The 9,981-nt window shown below is 45.9% G+C and overlaps 43 non-coding genes across 43 annotated transcripts; 9 read left to right on the top strand and 34 right to left on the bottom strand.

The window, feature by feature from the left end:
- The first annotated feature begins 115 nt into the window (after positions 1-115).
- TRNAC-GCA (transfer RNA cysteine (anticodon GCA)) lies at positions 116-187 on the top strand. Its single transcript has one exon. It is a non-coding gene; the product is annotated as a tRNA-Cys (tRNA).
- Positions 188-365: 178 nt separating this feature from the next.
- TRNAC-ACA (transfer RNA cysteine (anticodon ACA)) lies at positions 366-437 on the top strand. The gene has a single exon. It is a non-coding gene; the product is annotated as a tRNA-Cys (tRNA).
- A 58-nt stretch (positions 438-495) lies between these two features.
- On the top strand, positions 496-567 carry TRNAC-GCA (transfer RNA cysteine (anticodon GCA)). The gene has a single exon. It is a non-coding gene; the product is annotated as a tRNA-Cys (tRNA).
- A 178-nt stretch (positions 568-745) lies between these two features.
- TRNAC-ACA (transfer RNA cysteine (anticodon ACA)) lies at positions 746-817 on the top strand. The gene has a single exon. It is a non-coding gene; the product is annotated as a tRNA-Cys (tRNA).
- A 438-nt stretch (positions 818-1,255) lies between these two features.
- Positions 1,256-1,327, top strand: TRNAC-GCA (transfer RNA cysteine (anticodon GCA)). The gene has a single exon. It is a non-coding gene; the product is annotated as a tRNA-Cys (tRNA).
- Positions 1,328-1,385: 58 nt separating this feature from the next.
- Positions 1,386-1,457, top strand: TRNAC-GCA (transfer RNA cysteine (anticodon GCA)). The gene has a single exon. It is a non-coding gene; the product is annotated as a tRNA-Cys (tRNA).
- Positions 1,458-1,515: 58 nt separating this feature from the next.
- Positions 1,516-1,587, top strand: TRNAC-GCA (transfer RNA cysteine (anticodon GCA)). Its single transcript has one exon. It is a non-coding gene; the product is annotated as a tRNA-Cys (tRNA).
- A 178-nt stretch (positions 1,588-1,765) lies between these two features.
- On the top strand, positions 1,766-1,837 carry TRNAC-ACA (transfer RNA cysteine (anticodon ACA)). Its single transcript has one exon. It is a non-coding gene; the product is annotated as a tRNA-Cys (tRNA).
- Positions 1,838-1,895: 58 nt separating this feature from the next.
- Positions 1,896-1,967, top strand: TRNAC-GCA (transfer RNA cysteine (anticodon GCA)). Its single transcript has one exon. It is a non-coding gene; the product is annotated as a tRNA-Cys (tRNA).
- Positions 1,968-2,285: 318 nt separating this feature from the next.
- TRNAC-ACA (transfer RNA cysteine (anticodon ACA)) lies at positions 2,286-2,357 on the bottom strand. Its single transcript has one exon. It is a non-coding gene; the product is annotated as a tRNA-Cys (tRNA).
- A 178-nt stretch (positions 2,358-2,535) lies between these two features.
- Positions 2,536-2,607, bottom strand: TRNAC-GCA (transfer RNA cysteine (anticodon GCA)). Its single transcript has one exon. It is a non-coding gene; the product is annotated as a tRNA-Cys (tRNA).
- Positions 2,608-2,665: 58 nt separating this feature from the next.
- Positions 2,666-2,737, bottom strand: TRNAC-GCA (transfer RNA cysteine (anticodon GCA)). The gene has a single exon. It is a non-coding gene; the product is annotated as a tRNA-Cys (tRNA).
- Positions 2,738-2,795: 58 nt separating this feature from the next.
- On the bottom strand, positions 2,796-2,867 carry TRNAC-GCA (transfer RNA cysteine (anticodon GCA)). Its single transcript has one exon. It is a non-coding gene; the product is annotated as a tRNA-Cys (tRNA).
- A 438-nt stretch (positions 2,868-3,305) lies between these two features.
- TRNAC-ACA (transfer RNA cysteine (anticodon ACA)) lies at positions 3,306-3,377 on the bottom strand. The gene has a single exon. It is a non-coding gene; the product is annotated as a tRNA-Cys (tRNA).
- Positions 3,378-3,555: 178 nt separating this feature from the next.
- Positions 3,556-3,627, bottom strand: TRNAC-GCA (transfer RNA cysteine (anticodon GCA)). Its single transcript has one exon. It is a non-coding gene; the product is annotated as a tRNA-Cys (tRNA).
- A 58-nt stretch (positions 3,628-3,685) lies between these two features.
- TRNAC-ACA (transfer RNA cysteine (anticodon ACA)) lies at positions 3,686-3,757 on the bottom strand. Its single transcript has one exon. It is a non-coding gene; the product is annotated as a tRNA-Cys (tRNA).
- Positions 3,758-3,935: 178 nt separating this feature from the next.
- Positions 3,936-4,007, bottom strand: TRNAC-GCA (transfer RNA cysteine (anticodon GCA)). The gene has a single exon. It is a non-coding gene; the product is annotated as a tRNA-Cys (tRNA).
- Positions 4,008-4,186: 179 nt separating this feature from the next.
- TRNAC-GCA (transfer RNA cysteine (anticodon GCA)) lies at positions 4,187-4,258 on the bottom strand. Its single transcript has one exon. It is a non-coding gene; the product is annotated as a tRNA-Cys (tRNA).
- Positions 4,259-4,445: 187 nt separating this feature from the next.
- On the bottom strand, positions 4,446-4,517 carry TRNAC-GCA (transfer RNA cysteine (anticodon GCA)). The gene has a single exon. It is a non-coding gene; the product is annotated as a tRNA-Cys (tRNA).
- Positions 4,518-4,696: 179 nt separating this feature from the next.
- Positions 4,697-4,768, bottom strand: TRNAC-ACA (transfer RNA cysteine (anticodon ACA)). Its single transcript has one exon. It is a non-coding gene; the product is annotated as a tRNA-Cys (tRNA).
- Positions 4,769-4,946: 178 nt separating this feature from the next.
- On the bottom strand, positions 4,947-5,018 carry TRNAC-GCA (transfer RNA cysteine (anticodon GCA)). The gene has a single exon. It is a non-coding gene; the product is annotated as a tRNA-Cys (tRNA).
- Positions 5,019-5,197: 179 nt separating this feature from the next.
- On the bottom strand, positions 5,198-5,269 carry TRNAC-GCA (transfer RNA cysteine (anticodon GCA)). Its single transcript has one exon. It is a non-coding gene; the product is annotated as a tRNA-Cys (tRNA).
- Positions 5,270-5,456: 187 nt separating this feature from the next.
- TRNAC-GCA (transfer RNA cysteine (anticodon GCA)) lies at positions 5,457-5,528 on the bottom strand. The gene has a single exon. It is a non-coding gene; the product is annotated as a tRNA-Cys (tRNA).
- Positions 5,529-5,707: 179 nt separating this feature from the next.
- Positions 5,708-5,779, bottom strand: TRNAC-ACA (transfer RNA cysteine (anticodon ACA)). The gene has a single exon. It is a non-coding gene; the product is annotated as a tRNA-Cys (tRNA).
- A 178-nt stretch (positions 5,780-5,957) lies between these two features.
- TRNAC-GCA (transfer RNA cysteine (anticodon GCA)) lies at positions 5,958-6,029 on the bottom strand. Its single transcript has one exon. It is a non-coding gene; the product is annotated as a tRNA-Cys (tRNA).
- Positions 6,030-6,087: 58 nt separating this feature from the next.
- On the bottom strand, positions 6,088-6,159 carry TRNAC-ACA (transfer RNA cysteine (anticodon ACA)). Its single transcript has one exon. It is a non-coding gene; the product is annotated as a tRNA-Cys (tRNA).
- A 179-nt stretch (positions 6,160-6,338) lies between these two features.
- On the bottom strand, positions 6,339-6,410 carry TRNAC-GCA (transfer RNA cysteine (anticodon GCA)). Its single transcript has one exon. It is a non-coding gene; the product is annotated as a tRNA-Cys (tRNA).
- Positions 6,411-6,468: 58 nt separating this feature from the next.
- Positions 6,469-6,540, bottom strand: TRNAC-GCA (transfer RNA cysteine (anticodon GCA)). Its single transcript has one exon. It is a non-coding gene; the product is annotated as a tRNA-Cys (tRNA).
- A 179-nt stretch (positions 6,541-6,719) lies between these two features.
- On the bottom strand, positions 6,720-6,791 carry TRNAC-ACA (transfer RNA cysteine (anticodon ACA)). The gene has a single exon. It is a non-coding gene; the product is annotated as a tRNA-Cys (tRNA).
- Positions 6,792-6,848: 57 nt separating this feature from the next.
- On the bottom strand, positions 6,849-6,920 carry TRNAC-GCA (transfer RNA cysteine (anticodon GCA)). Its single transcript has one exon. It is a non-coding gene; the product is annotated as a tRNA-Cys (tRNA).
- A 58-nt stretch (positions 6,921-6,978) lies between these two features.
- Positions 6,979-7,050, bottom strand: TRNAC-ACA (transfer RNA cysteine (anticodon ACA)). Its single transcript has one exon. It is a non-coding gene; the product is annotated as a tRNA-Cys (tRNA).
- A 178-nt stretch (positions 7,051-7,228) lies between these two features.
- On the bottom strand, positions 7,229-7,300 carry TRNAC-GCA (transfer RNA cysteine (anticodon GCA)). Its single transcript has one exon. It is a non-coding gene; the product is annotated as a tRNA-Cys (tRNA).
- Positions 7,301-7,608: 308 nt separating this feature from the next.
- Positions 7,609-7,680, bottom strand: TRNAC-ACA (transfer RNA cysteine (anticodon ACA)). The gene has a single exon. It is a non-coding gene; the product is annotated as a tRNA-Cys (tRNA).
- Positions 7,681-7,858: 178 nt separating this feature from the next.
- TRNAC-GCA (transfer RNA cysteine (anticodon GCA)) lies at positions 7,859-7,930 on the bottom strand. The gene has a single exon. It is a non-coding gene; the product is annotated as a tRNA-Cys (tRNA).
- Positions 7,931-8,108: 178 nt separating this feature from the next.
- Positions 8,109-8,180, bottom strand: TRNAC-ACA (transfer RNA cysteine (anticodon ACA)). The gene has a single exon. It is a non-coding gene; the product is annotated as a tRNA-Cys (tRNA).
- Positions 8,181-8,237: 57 nt separating this feature from the next.
- Positions 8,238-8,309, bottom strand: TRNAC-ACA (transfer RNA cysteine (anticodon ACA)). The gene has a single exon. It is a non-coding gene; the product is annotated as a tRNA-Cys (tRNA).
- A 57-nt stretch (positions 8,310-8,366) lies between these two features.
- TRNAC-GCA (transfer RNA cysteine (anticodon GCA)) lies at positions 8,367-8,438 on the bottom strand. The gene has a single exon. It is a non-coding gene; the product is annotated as a tRNA-Cys (tRNA).
- Positions 8,439-8,496: 58 nt separating this feature from the next.
- On the bottom strand, positions 8,497-8,568 carry TRNAC-GCA (transfer RNA cysteine (anticodon GCA)). The gene has a single exon. It is a non-coding gene; the product is annotated as a tRNA-Cys (tRNA).
- A 308-nt stretch (positions 8,569-8,876) lies between these two features.
- On the bottom strand, positions 8,877-8,948 carry TRNAC-ACA (transfer RNA cysteine (anticodon ACA)). Its single transcript has one exon. It is a non-coding gene; the product is annotated as a tRNA-Cys (tRNA).
- Positions 8,949-9,376: 428 nt separating this feature from the next.
- On the bottom strand, positions 9,377-9,448 carry TRNAC-ACA (transfer RNA cysteine (anticodon ACA)). Its single transcript has one exon. It is a non-coding gene; the product is annotated as a tRNA-Cys (tRNA).
- A 57-nt stretch (positions 9,449-9,505) lies between these two features.
- Positions 9,506-9,577, bottom strand: TRNAC-GCA (transfer RNA cysteine (anticodon GCA)). Its single transcript has one exon. It is a non-coding gene; the product is annotated as a tRNA-Cys (tRNA).
- A 58-nt stretch (positions 9,578-9,635) lies between these two features.
- On the bottom strand, positions 9,636-9,707 carry TRNAC-ACA (transfer RNA cysteine (anticodon ACA)). The gene has a single exon. It is a non-coding gene; the product is annotated as a tRNA-Cys (tRNA).
- A 178-nt stretch (positions 9,708-9,885) lies between these two features.
- TRNAC-GCA (transfer RNA cysteine (anticodon GCA)) lies at positions 9,886-9,957 on the bottom strand. The gene has a single exon. It is a non-coding gene; the product is annotated as a tRNA-Cys (tRNA).
- Between the last annotated feature and the right edge of the window lie 24 nt (positions 9,958-9,981).

Genomic DNA, 9,981 nt, shown 5'->3' with positions numbered 1-9,981 from the left:
ATAGCTCGCATTCGACTGCAGATCGAGAGGTCCTAGGTTCAAACCCGAGTTCCCCCTGTAACAGCACGGATCATTCCGTTTATTTTAGTTAAATCGACATTACGGCCTTGAACAAGGGGGAATAGCTCAGAGGTAGAGCATTCGACTGCAGATCGAGAGGTCCTTGGTTCAAACCCGAGTTCCCCCTGTAACAGCACGGATTATTCCGTTTATTTTAGTTAAATCGACATTACGGCTAGGAACAAGGAGGGATAGCTCGCATTCGACTGCAGATCGAGAGGTTCTTGGTTTAAACCCGAGTTCCCCCTGTAACAGCACGGATCATTCCGTTTATTTTAGTTAAATCGACATTTTGGCTATGAACAAGGGGGATAGCTCAGTGGTAGAGCATTCGACTACAGATCGAGAGGTCCTTGGTTCAAACCCGAGTTCTCCATGAAACAGCACGGATCATTCCGTTTATTTTAGTTAAATCGACATTACGGCCTTGAACAAGGGGGAATAGCTCAGTGGTAGAGCATTCGACTGCAGATCGAGAGGTCCTTGGTTCAAACCCGAGTTCCCCCTGTAACAGCACGGATCATTCCGTTTATTTTAGTTAAATCGAAATTACGGTTATGAACAAGGAGGGATAGCTCGCATTCGACTGCAGATCGAAAGGTCCTTGGTTCAAACCCGAGTTCCCCCTGTAACAGCACGGATCATTCCAATTATTTTAGTTAAATCGACATTACGGCTATGAACAAGGGGGATAGCTCAGTGGTAGAGCATTCGACTACAAATCGAGAGGTCCATGGTTCAAACCCGAGTTCCCCCTGTAACAGCACGGATCATTCCAATTATTTTAGTTAAATCGACATTACGGCCTTGAACAAGGGGGAATAGCTCAGTGGTAGAGCATTCGACTGCAGATCGAGAGGTCCTTGGTTCAAACCCGAGTTCCCCATGAAGCAGCACGGATCATTCCGTTTATTTTATTTAAATCGACATTGCGGCCATGAACAAGGGGGATAGCTCAGTGGTAGAGCATTCGACTGCAGATCGAGAGGTCCTAGGTTCAAACCCGAGTTACCCCTGTAACAGCACGGATCATTCCAATTATTTTAGTTAAATCGACATTACGGCTAGGAACAAGGAGGGATAACTCGCATTCGACTGCAGATCGAAAGGTCCTTGGTTCAAACCCGAGTTCCCCCTGTAACAGCACGGATCATTCCGTTTATTTTAGTTAAATCGACATTACGGCGTTGAACAAGGGGGAATAGCTCAGTGGTAGAGCATTCGACTGCAGATCGAGAGGTCCTTGGTTCAAACCCGAGTTCCCCCTGTAACAGCACGGATTATTCCGTTTATTTTAGTTAAATCGACATTACGGCCTTGAACAAGGGGGAATAGCTCAGAGGTAGAGCATTCGACTGCAGATCGAGAGGTCCTTGGTTCAAACCCGAGTTCCCCCTGTAACAGCACGGATTATTCCGTTTATTTTAGTTAAATCGACATTACGGCCTTGAACAAGGGGGAATAGCTCAGTGGTAGAGCATTCGACTGCAGATCGAGAGGTCCTTGGTTCAAACCCGAGTTCCCCCTGTAACAGCACGGATCATTCCGTTTATTTTAGTTAAATCGAAATTACGGCTAGGAACAAGGAGGGATAACTCGCATTCGACTGCAGATCGAAAGGTCCTTGGTTCAAACCCGAGTTCCCCCTGTAACAGCACGGATCATTCCAATTATTTTAGTTAAATCGACATTACGGCTATGAACAAGGGGGATAGCTCAGTGGTAGAGCATTCGACTACAAATCGAGAGGTCCATGGTTCAAACCCGAGTTCCCCCTGTAACAGCTCGGATCATTCCAATTATTTTAGTTAAATCGACATTACGGCCTTAAACAAGGGGGAATAGCTCAGTGGTAGAGCATTCGACTGCAGATCGAGAGGTCCTTGGTTCAAACCCGAGTTCCCCCTGTAACAGCACGGATTATTCCCTTTATTTTAGTTAAATCGACATTACGGCGAGGAAGAAAGGGGAATAGCTCAGTGGTAGAGCATTCGACTGAGATCGAGAGGTCTTTGGTTCAAACCCGAGTTCCCCCTGTAATAGCACGGATCATTCCGTTTATTTTAGTTAAATCGACATTACGGCCTTTAACAAGGGGGATTAGCTCAGTGTTAGAGCATTCGACTGCAGATCGAGAGGTCCTTGCTCTACCACTGAGCTATCCCCCTTGTTCATAACCGTAATTTCGATTTAACTAAAATAATTGGAATGATCCGAGCTGTTACAGGGGGAACTCGGGTTTGAACCATGGACCTCTCGATTTGTAGTCGAATGCTCTACCACTGAGCTATCCCCCTTGTTCATAGCCGTAATGTCGATTTAACTAAAATAATTGGAATGATCCGTGCTGTTACAGGGGGAACTCGGGTTTGAACCAAGGACCTTTCGATCTGCAGTCGAATGCGAGTTATCCCTCCTTGTTCCTAGCCGTAATTTCGATTTAACTAAAATAAACGGAATGATCCGTGCTGTTACAGGGGGAACTCGGGTTTGAACCAAGGACCTCTCGATCTGCAGTCGAATGCTCTACCACTGAGCTATTCCCCCTTGTTCAAGGCCGTAATGTCGATTTAACTAAAATAAACGGAATAATCCGTGCTGTTACAGGGGGAACTCGGGTTTGAACCAAGGACCTCTCGATCTGCAGTCGAATGCTCTACCTCTGAGCTATTCCCCCTTGTTCAAGGCCGTAATGTCGATTTAACTAAAATAAACGGAATAATCCGTGCTGTTACAGGGGGAACTCGGGTTTGAACCAAGGACCTCTCGATCTGCAGTCGAATGCTCTACCACTGAGCTATTCCCCCTTGTTCAACGCCGTAATGTCGATTTAACTAAAATAAACGGAATGATCCGTGCTGTTACAGGGGGAACTCGGGTTTGAACCAAGGACCTTTCGATCTGCAGTCGAATGCGAGTTATCCCTCCTTGTTCCTAGCCGTAATGTCGATTTAACTAAAATAATTGGAATGATCCGTGCTGTTACAGGGGTAACTCGGGTTTGAACCTAGGACCTCTCGATCTGCAGTCGAATGCTCTACCACTGAGCTATCCCCCTTGTTCATGGCCGCAATGTCGATTTAAATAAAATAAACGGAATGATCCGTGCTGCTTCATGGGGAACTCGGGTTTGAACCAAGGACCTCTCGATCTGCAGTCGAATGCTCTACCACTGAGCTATTCCCCCTTGTTCAAGGCCGTAATGTCGATTTAACTAAAATAATTGGAATGATCCGTGCTGTTACAGGGGGAACTCGGGTTTGAACCATGGACCTCTCGATTTGTAGTCGAATGCTCTACCACTGAGCTATCCCCCTTGTTCATAGCCGTAATGTCGATTTAACTAAAATAATTGGAATGATCCGTGCTGTTACAGGGGGAACTCGGGTTTGAACCAAGGACCTTTCGATCTGCAGTCGAATGCGAGCTATCCCTCCTTGTTCATAACCGTAATTTCGATTTAACTAAAATAAACGGAATGATCCGTGCTGTTACAGGGGGAACTCGGGTTTGAACCAAGGACCTCTCGATCTGCAGTCGAATGCTCTACCACTGAGCTATTCCCCCTTGTTCAAGGCCGTAATGTCGATTTAACTAAAATAAACGGAATGATCCGTGCTGTTTCATGGAGAACTCGGGTTTGAACCAAGGACCTCTCGATCTGTAGTCGAATGCTCTACCACTGAGCTATCCCCCTTGTTCATAGCCAAAATGTCGATTTAACTAAAATAAACGGAATGATCCGTGCTGTTACAGGGGGAACTCGGGTTTAAACCAAGAACCTCTCGATCTGCAGTCGAATGCGAGCTATCCCTCCTTGTTCCTAGCCGTAATGTCGATTTAACTAAAATAAACGGAATAATCCGTGCTGTTACAGGGGGAACTCGGGTTTGAACCAAGGACCTCTCGATCTGCAGTCGAATGCTCTACCTCTGAGCTATTCCCCCTTGTTCAAGGCCGTAATGTCGATTTAACTAAAATAAACGGAATGATCCGTGCTGTTACAGGGGGAACTCGGGTTTGAACCTAGGACCTCTCGATCTGCAGTCGAATGCGAGCTATCCCTCCTTGTTCATAACCGTAATTTCGATTTAACTAAAATAAACGGAATGATCCGTGCTGTTACAGGGGGAACTCGGGTTTGAACCAAGGACCTCTCGATCTGCAGTCGAATGCTCTACCACTGAGCTATTCCCCCTTGTTCAAGGCCGTAATGTCGATTTAACTAAAATAAACGGAATAATCCGTGCTGTTACAGGGGGAACTCGGGTTTGAACCAAGGACCTCTCGATCTGCAGTCGAATGCTCTACCTCTGAGCTATTCCCCTTGTTCAAGGCCGTAATGTCGATTTAACTAAAATAAACGGAATAATCCGTGCTGTTACAGGGGGAACTCGGGTTTGAACCAAGGACCTCTCGATCTGCAGTCGAATGCTCTACCACTGAGCTATTCCCCCTTGTTCAACGCCGTAATGTCGATTTAACTAAAATAAACGGAATGATCCGTGCTGTTACAGGGGGAACTCGGGTTTGAACCAAGGACCTTTCGATCTGCAGTCGAATGCGAGTTATCCCTCCTTGTTCCTAGCCGTAATGTCGATTTAACTAAAATAATTGGAATGATCCGTGCTGTTACAGGGGGAACTCGGGTTTGAACCAAGGACCTCTCGATTTGTAGTTGAATGCTCTACCACTGAGCTATCCCCCTTGTTCATAGCCGTAATGTCGATTTAAATAAAATAAACGGAATGATCCGTGCTGTTACAGGGGGAACTCGGGTTTGAACCAAGGACCTTTCGATCTGCAGTCGAATGCGAGCTATCCCTCCTTGTTCATAACCGTAATTTCGATTTAACTAAAATAAACGGAATAATCCGTGCTGTTACAGGGGGAACTCGGGTTTGAACCAAGGACCTCTCGATCTGCAGTCGAATGCTCTACCTCTGAGCTATTCCCCCTTGTTCAAGGCCGTAATGTCGATTTAACTAAAATAAACGGAATGATCCGTGCTGTTACAGGGGGAACTCGGGTTTGAACCTAGGACCTCTCGATCTGCAGTCGAATGCGAGCTATCCCTCCTTGTTCATAACCGTAATTTCGATTTAACTAAAATAAACGGAATGATCCGTGCTGTTACAGGGGGAACTCGGGTTTGAACCAAGGACCTCTCGATCTGCAGTCGAATGCTCTACCACTGAGCTATTCCCCCTTGTTCAAGGCCGTAATGTCGATTTAACTAAAATAAACGGAATAATCCGTGCTGTTACAGGGGGAATTCGGGTTTGAACCAAGGACCTCTCGATCTGCAGTCGAATGCTCTACCTCTGAGCTATTCCCCTTGTTCAAGGCCGTAATGTCGATTTAACTAAAATAAACGGAATAATCCGTGCTGTTACAGGGGGAACTCGGGTTTGAACCAAGGACCTCTCGATCTGCAGTCGAATGCTCTACCACTGAGCTATTCCCCCTTGTTCAACGCCGTAATGTCGATTTAACTAAAATAAACGGAATGATCCGTGCTGTTACAGGGGGAACTCGGGTTTGAACCAAGGACCTTTCGATCTGCAGTCGAATGCGAGTTATCCCTCCTTGTTCCTAGCCGTAATGTCGATTTAACTAAAATAATTGGAATGATCCGTGCTGTTACAGGGGGAACTCGGGTTTGAACCATGGACCTCTCGATTTGTAGTCGAATGCTCTACCACTGAGCTATCCCCCTTGTTCATAGCCGTAATGTCGATTTAACTAAAATAATTGGAATGATCCGTGCTGTTACAGGGGGAACTCGGGTTTGAACCAAGGACCTTTCGATCTGCAGTCGAATGCGAGCTATCCCTCCTTGTTCATAACCGTAATTTCGATTTAACTAAAATAAACGGAATGATCCGTGCTGTTACAGGGGGAACTCGGGTTTGAACCAAGGACCTCTCGATCTGCAGTCGAATGCTCTACCACTGAGCTATTCCCCCTTGTTCAAGGCCGTAATGTCGATTTAACTAAAATAAACGGAATGATCCGTGCTGTTTCAGGGAGAACTCGGGTTTGAACCAAGGACCTCTCGATCTGTAGTCGAATGCTCTACCACTGAGCTATCCCCCTTGTTCATAGCTAAAATGTCGATTTAACTAAAATAAACGGAATGATCCGTGCTGTTACAGGGGGAAACTCGGGTTTAAACCAAGAACCTCTCGATCTGCAGTCGAATGCGAGCTATCCCTCCTTGTTCCTAGCCGTATTGTCGATTTAACTAAAATAAACGGAATGATCCGTGCTGTAACAGGGGGAACTCGGGTTTGAACCAAGGACCTCTCGATCTGCAGTCGAATGCTCTACCTCTGAGCTATTCCCCCTTGTTCAAGGCCGTAATGTCGATTTAACTAAAATAAACGGAATGATCCGTGCTGTTACAGGGGGAACTCGGATTTGAACCAAGGTCCTCTCGATCTGCAGTCGAATGCTCTACCTCTGAGCTATTCCCCCTTGTTCATAACCGTAATTTCGATTTAACTAAAATAAACGGAATGATCCGTGCTGTTACAGGGGGAACTCGGGTTTGAACCAAAGATCTCTCGATCTGGAGTCGAATGCGAGCTATCCCTCCTTGTTCCTAGCCGTAATGTCGATTTAACTAAAATAATTGGAATGATCCGTGCTGTTACAGGGGGAACTCGGGTTTGAACCAAGGACCTCTCGATTTGTAGTCGAATGCTCTACCACTGAGCTATCCCCCTTGTTCATAGCCGTAATGTCGATTTAAATAAAATAAACGGAATGATCCGTGCTGCTACAGGGGGAACTCGGGTTTGAACCAAGGACCTCTCGATCTGCAGTCGAATGCTCTACCACTGAGCTATTCCCCCTTGTTCAAGGCCGTAATGTCGATTTAACTAAAATAATTGGAATGATCCGTGCTGTTACAGGGGGAACTCGGGTTTGAACCATGGACCTCTCGATTTGTAGTCGAATGCTCTACCACTGAGCTATCCCCCTTGTTCATAGCCGTAATGTCGATTTAAATAAAATAAACGGAATGATCCGTGCTGTTACAGGGGGAACTCGGGTTTGAACCAAGGACCTTTCGATCTGCAGTCGAATGCGAGCTATCCCTCCTTGTTCATAACCGTAATTTCGATTTAACTAAAATAAACGGAATGATCCGTGCTGTTACAGGGGGAACTCGGGTTTGAACCAAGGACCTCTCGATCTGCAGTCGAATGCTCTACCACTAAGCTATTCCCCCTTGTTCAAGGCCGTAATGTCGATTTAACTAAAATAAACGGAATGATCCGTGCTGTTACAGGGGGAACTCGGGTTTGAACCAAGGACCTTTCGATCTGCAGTCGAATGCGAGTTATCCCTCCTTGTTTCTAGCCGTAATGTCGATTTAACTAAAATAATTGGAATGATCCGTGCCGTTACAGGGGGAACTCGGGTTTGAACCAAGGACCTCTCGATCTGCAGTCGAATGCTCTACCAATGAGCTATCCCCCTTGTTCATAGCCGTAATGTCGATTTAAATAAAATAAACGGAATGATCCGTGCTGTTTCATGGGGAACTCGGGTTTGAACCAAGGACCTCTCGATCTGTAGTCGAATGCTCTACCACTGAGCTATCCCCCTTGTTCATAGCCAAAATGTCGATTTAACTAAAATAAACGGAATGATCCGTGCTGTTACAGGGGGAACTCGGGTTTAAACCAAGAACCTCTCGATCTGCAGTCGAATGCGAGCTATCCCTCCTTGTTCCTAGCCGTAATGTCGATTTAACTAAAATAAACGGAATAATCCGTGCTGTTACAGGGGGAACTCGGGTTTGAACCAAGGTCCTCTCGATCTGCAGTCGAATGCTCTACCACTGAGCTATCCCCCTTGTTCATAACCGTAATTTCGATTTAACTAAAATAAACGGAATGATCCGTGCTGTTACAGGGGGAACTCGGGTTTGAACCAAAGATCTCTCGATCTGGAGTCGAATGCGAGCTATCCCTCCTTGTTCCTAGCCGTAATGTCGATTTAACTAAAATAATTGGAATGATCCGTGCTGTTACAGGGGGAACTCGGGTTTGAACCAAGGACCTCTCGATTTGTAGTCGAATGCTCTACCACTGAGCTATCCCCCTTGTTCATAGCCGTAATGTCGATTTAAATAAAATAAACGGAATGATCCGTGCTGTTTCATGGGGAACTCGGGTTTGAACCAAGGACCTCTCGATCTGTAGTCGAATGCTCTACCACTGAGCTATCCCCCTTGTTCATAGCCAAAATGTCGATTTAAATAAAATAAACGGAATGATCCGTGCTGTTACAGGGGGAACTCGGGTTTGAACCAAGGACCTCTCGATCTGCAGTCGAATGCTCTACCACTGAGCTATTCCCCCTTGTTCAAGGCCGTAATGTCGATTTAACTAAAATAATTGGAATGATCCGTGCTGTTACAGGGGGAACTCGGGTTTGAACCAAGGACCTCTCGATCTGCAGTCGAATGCTCTACCACTAAGCTATTCCCCCTTGTTCAAGGCCGTAATGTCGATTTAACTAAAATAAACGGAATGATCCGTGCTGTTACAGGGGGAACTCGGGTTTGAACCAAGGACCTTTCGATCTGCAGTCGAATGCGAGTTATCCCTCCTTGTTCCTAGCCGTAATGTCGATTTAACTAAAATAATTGGAATGATCCGTGCCGTTACAGGGGGAACTCGGGTTTGAACCAAGGACCTCTCGATCTGCAGTCGAATGCTCTACCAATGAGCTATCCCCCTTGTTCATAGCCGTAATGTCGATTTAAATAAAATAAACGGAATGATCCGTGCTGTTTCATGGGGAACTCGGGTTTGAACCAAGGACCTCTCGATCTGTAGTCGAATGCTCTACCACTGAGCTATCCCCCTTGTTCATAGCCAAAATGTCGATTTAACTAAAATAAACGGAATGATCCGTGCTGTTACAGGGGGAACTCGGGTTTAAACCAAGAACCTCTCGATCTGCAGTCGAATGCGAGCTATCCCTCCTTGTTCCTAGCCGTAATGTCGATTTAACTAAAATAATTGGAATGATCCGTGCTGTTACAGGGGGAACTCGGGTTTGAACCTAGGACCTCTCGATCTGCAGTCGAATGCTCTACCACTGAGCTATCCCTTTTGTTCATAACCGTAATTTCGATTTAACTAAAATAAACGGAATGATCCGTGCTGTTACAGGGGGAACTCGGGTTTGAACCAAAGATCTCTCGATCTGGAGTCGAATGCGAGCTATCCCTCCTTGTTCCTAGCCGTAATGTCGATTTAACTAAAATAATTGGAATGATCCGTGCTGTTACAGGGGGAACTCGGGTTTGAACCAAGGACCTCTCGATTTGTAGTCGAATGCTCTACCACTGAGCTATCCCCCTTGTTCATAGCCGTAATGTCGATTTAAATAAAATAAACGGAATGATCCGTGCTGCTACAGGGGGAACTCGGGTTTGAACCAAGGACCTCTCGATCTGCAGTCGAATGCTCTACCACTGAGCTATTCCCCCTTGTTCAAGGCCGTAATGTCGATTTAACTAAAATAATTGGAATGATCCGTGCTGTTACAGGGGGAACTCGGGTTTGAACCATGGACCTCTCGATTTGTAGTCGAATGCTCTACCACTGAGCTATCCCCCTTGTTCATAGCCGTAATGTCGATTTAAATAAAATAAACGGAATGATCCGTGCTGTTACAGGGGGAACTCGGGTTTGAACCAAGGACCTTTCGATCTGCAGTCGAATGCGAGCTATCCCTCCTTGTTCATAACCGTAATTTCGATTTAACTAAAATAAACGGAATGATCCGTGCTGTTACAGGGGGAACTCGGGTTTGAACCAAGGACCTCTCGATCTGCAGTCGAATGCTCTACCACTAAGCTATTCCCCCTTGTTCAAGGCCGTAATGTCGATT

The sequence above is a fragment of the Phalangium opilio genome, unplaced genomic scaffold (genome assembly GCF_054372755.1).
Source record: "Phalangium opilio isolate 3A_F unplaced genomic scaffold, DU_Popi_V2 ptg000078l_1, whole genome shotgun sequence".
In the NCBI taxonomy this organism is placed as follows: Eukaryota; Metazoa; Arthropoda; class Arachnida; order Opiliones; family Phalangiidae; genus Phalangium; species Phalangium opilio.
Note: the sequence above shows the minus strand (reverse complement) of the source record. Positions and strands in the feature narration are given on the sequence as shown.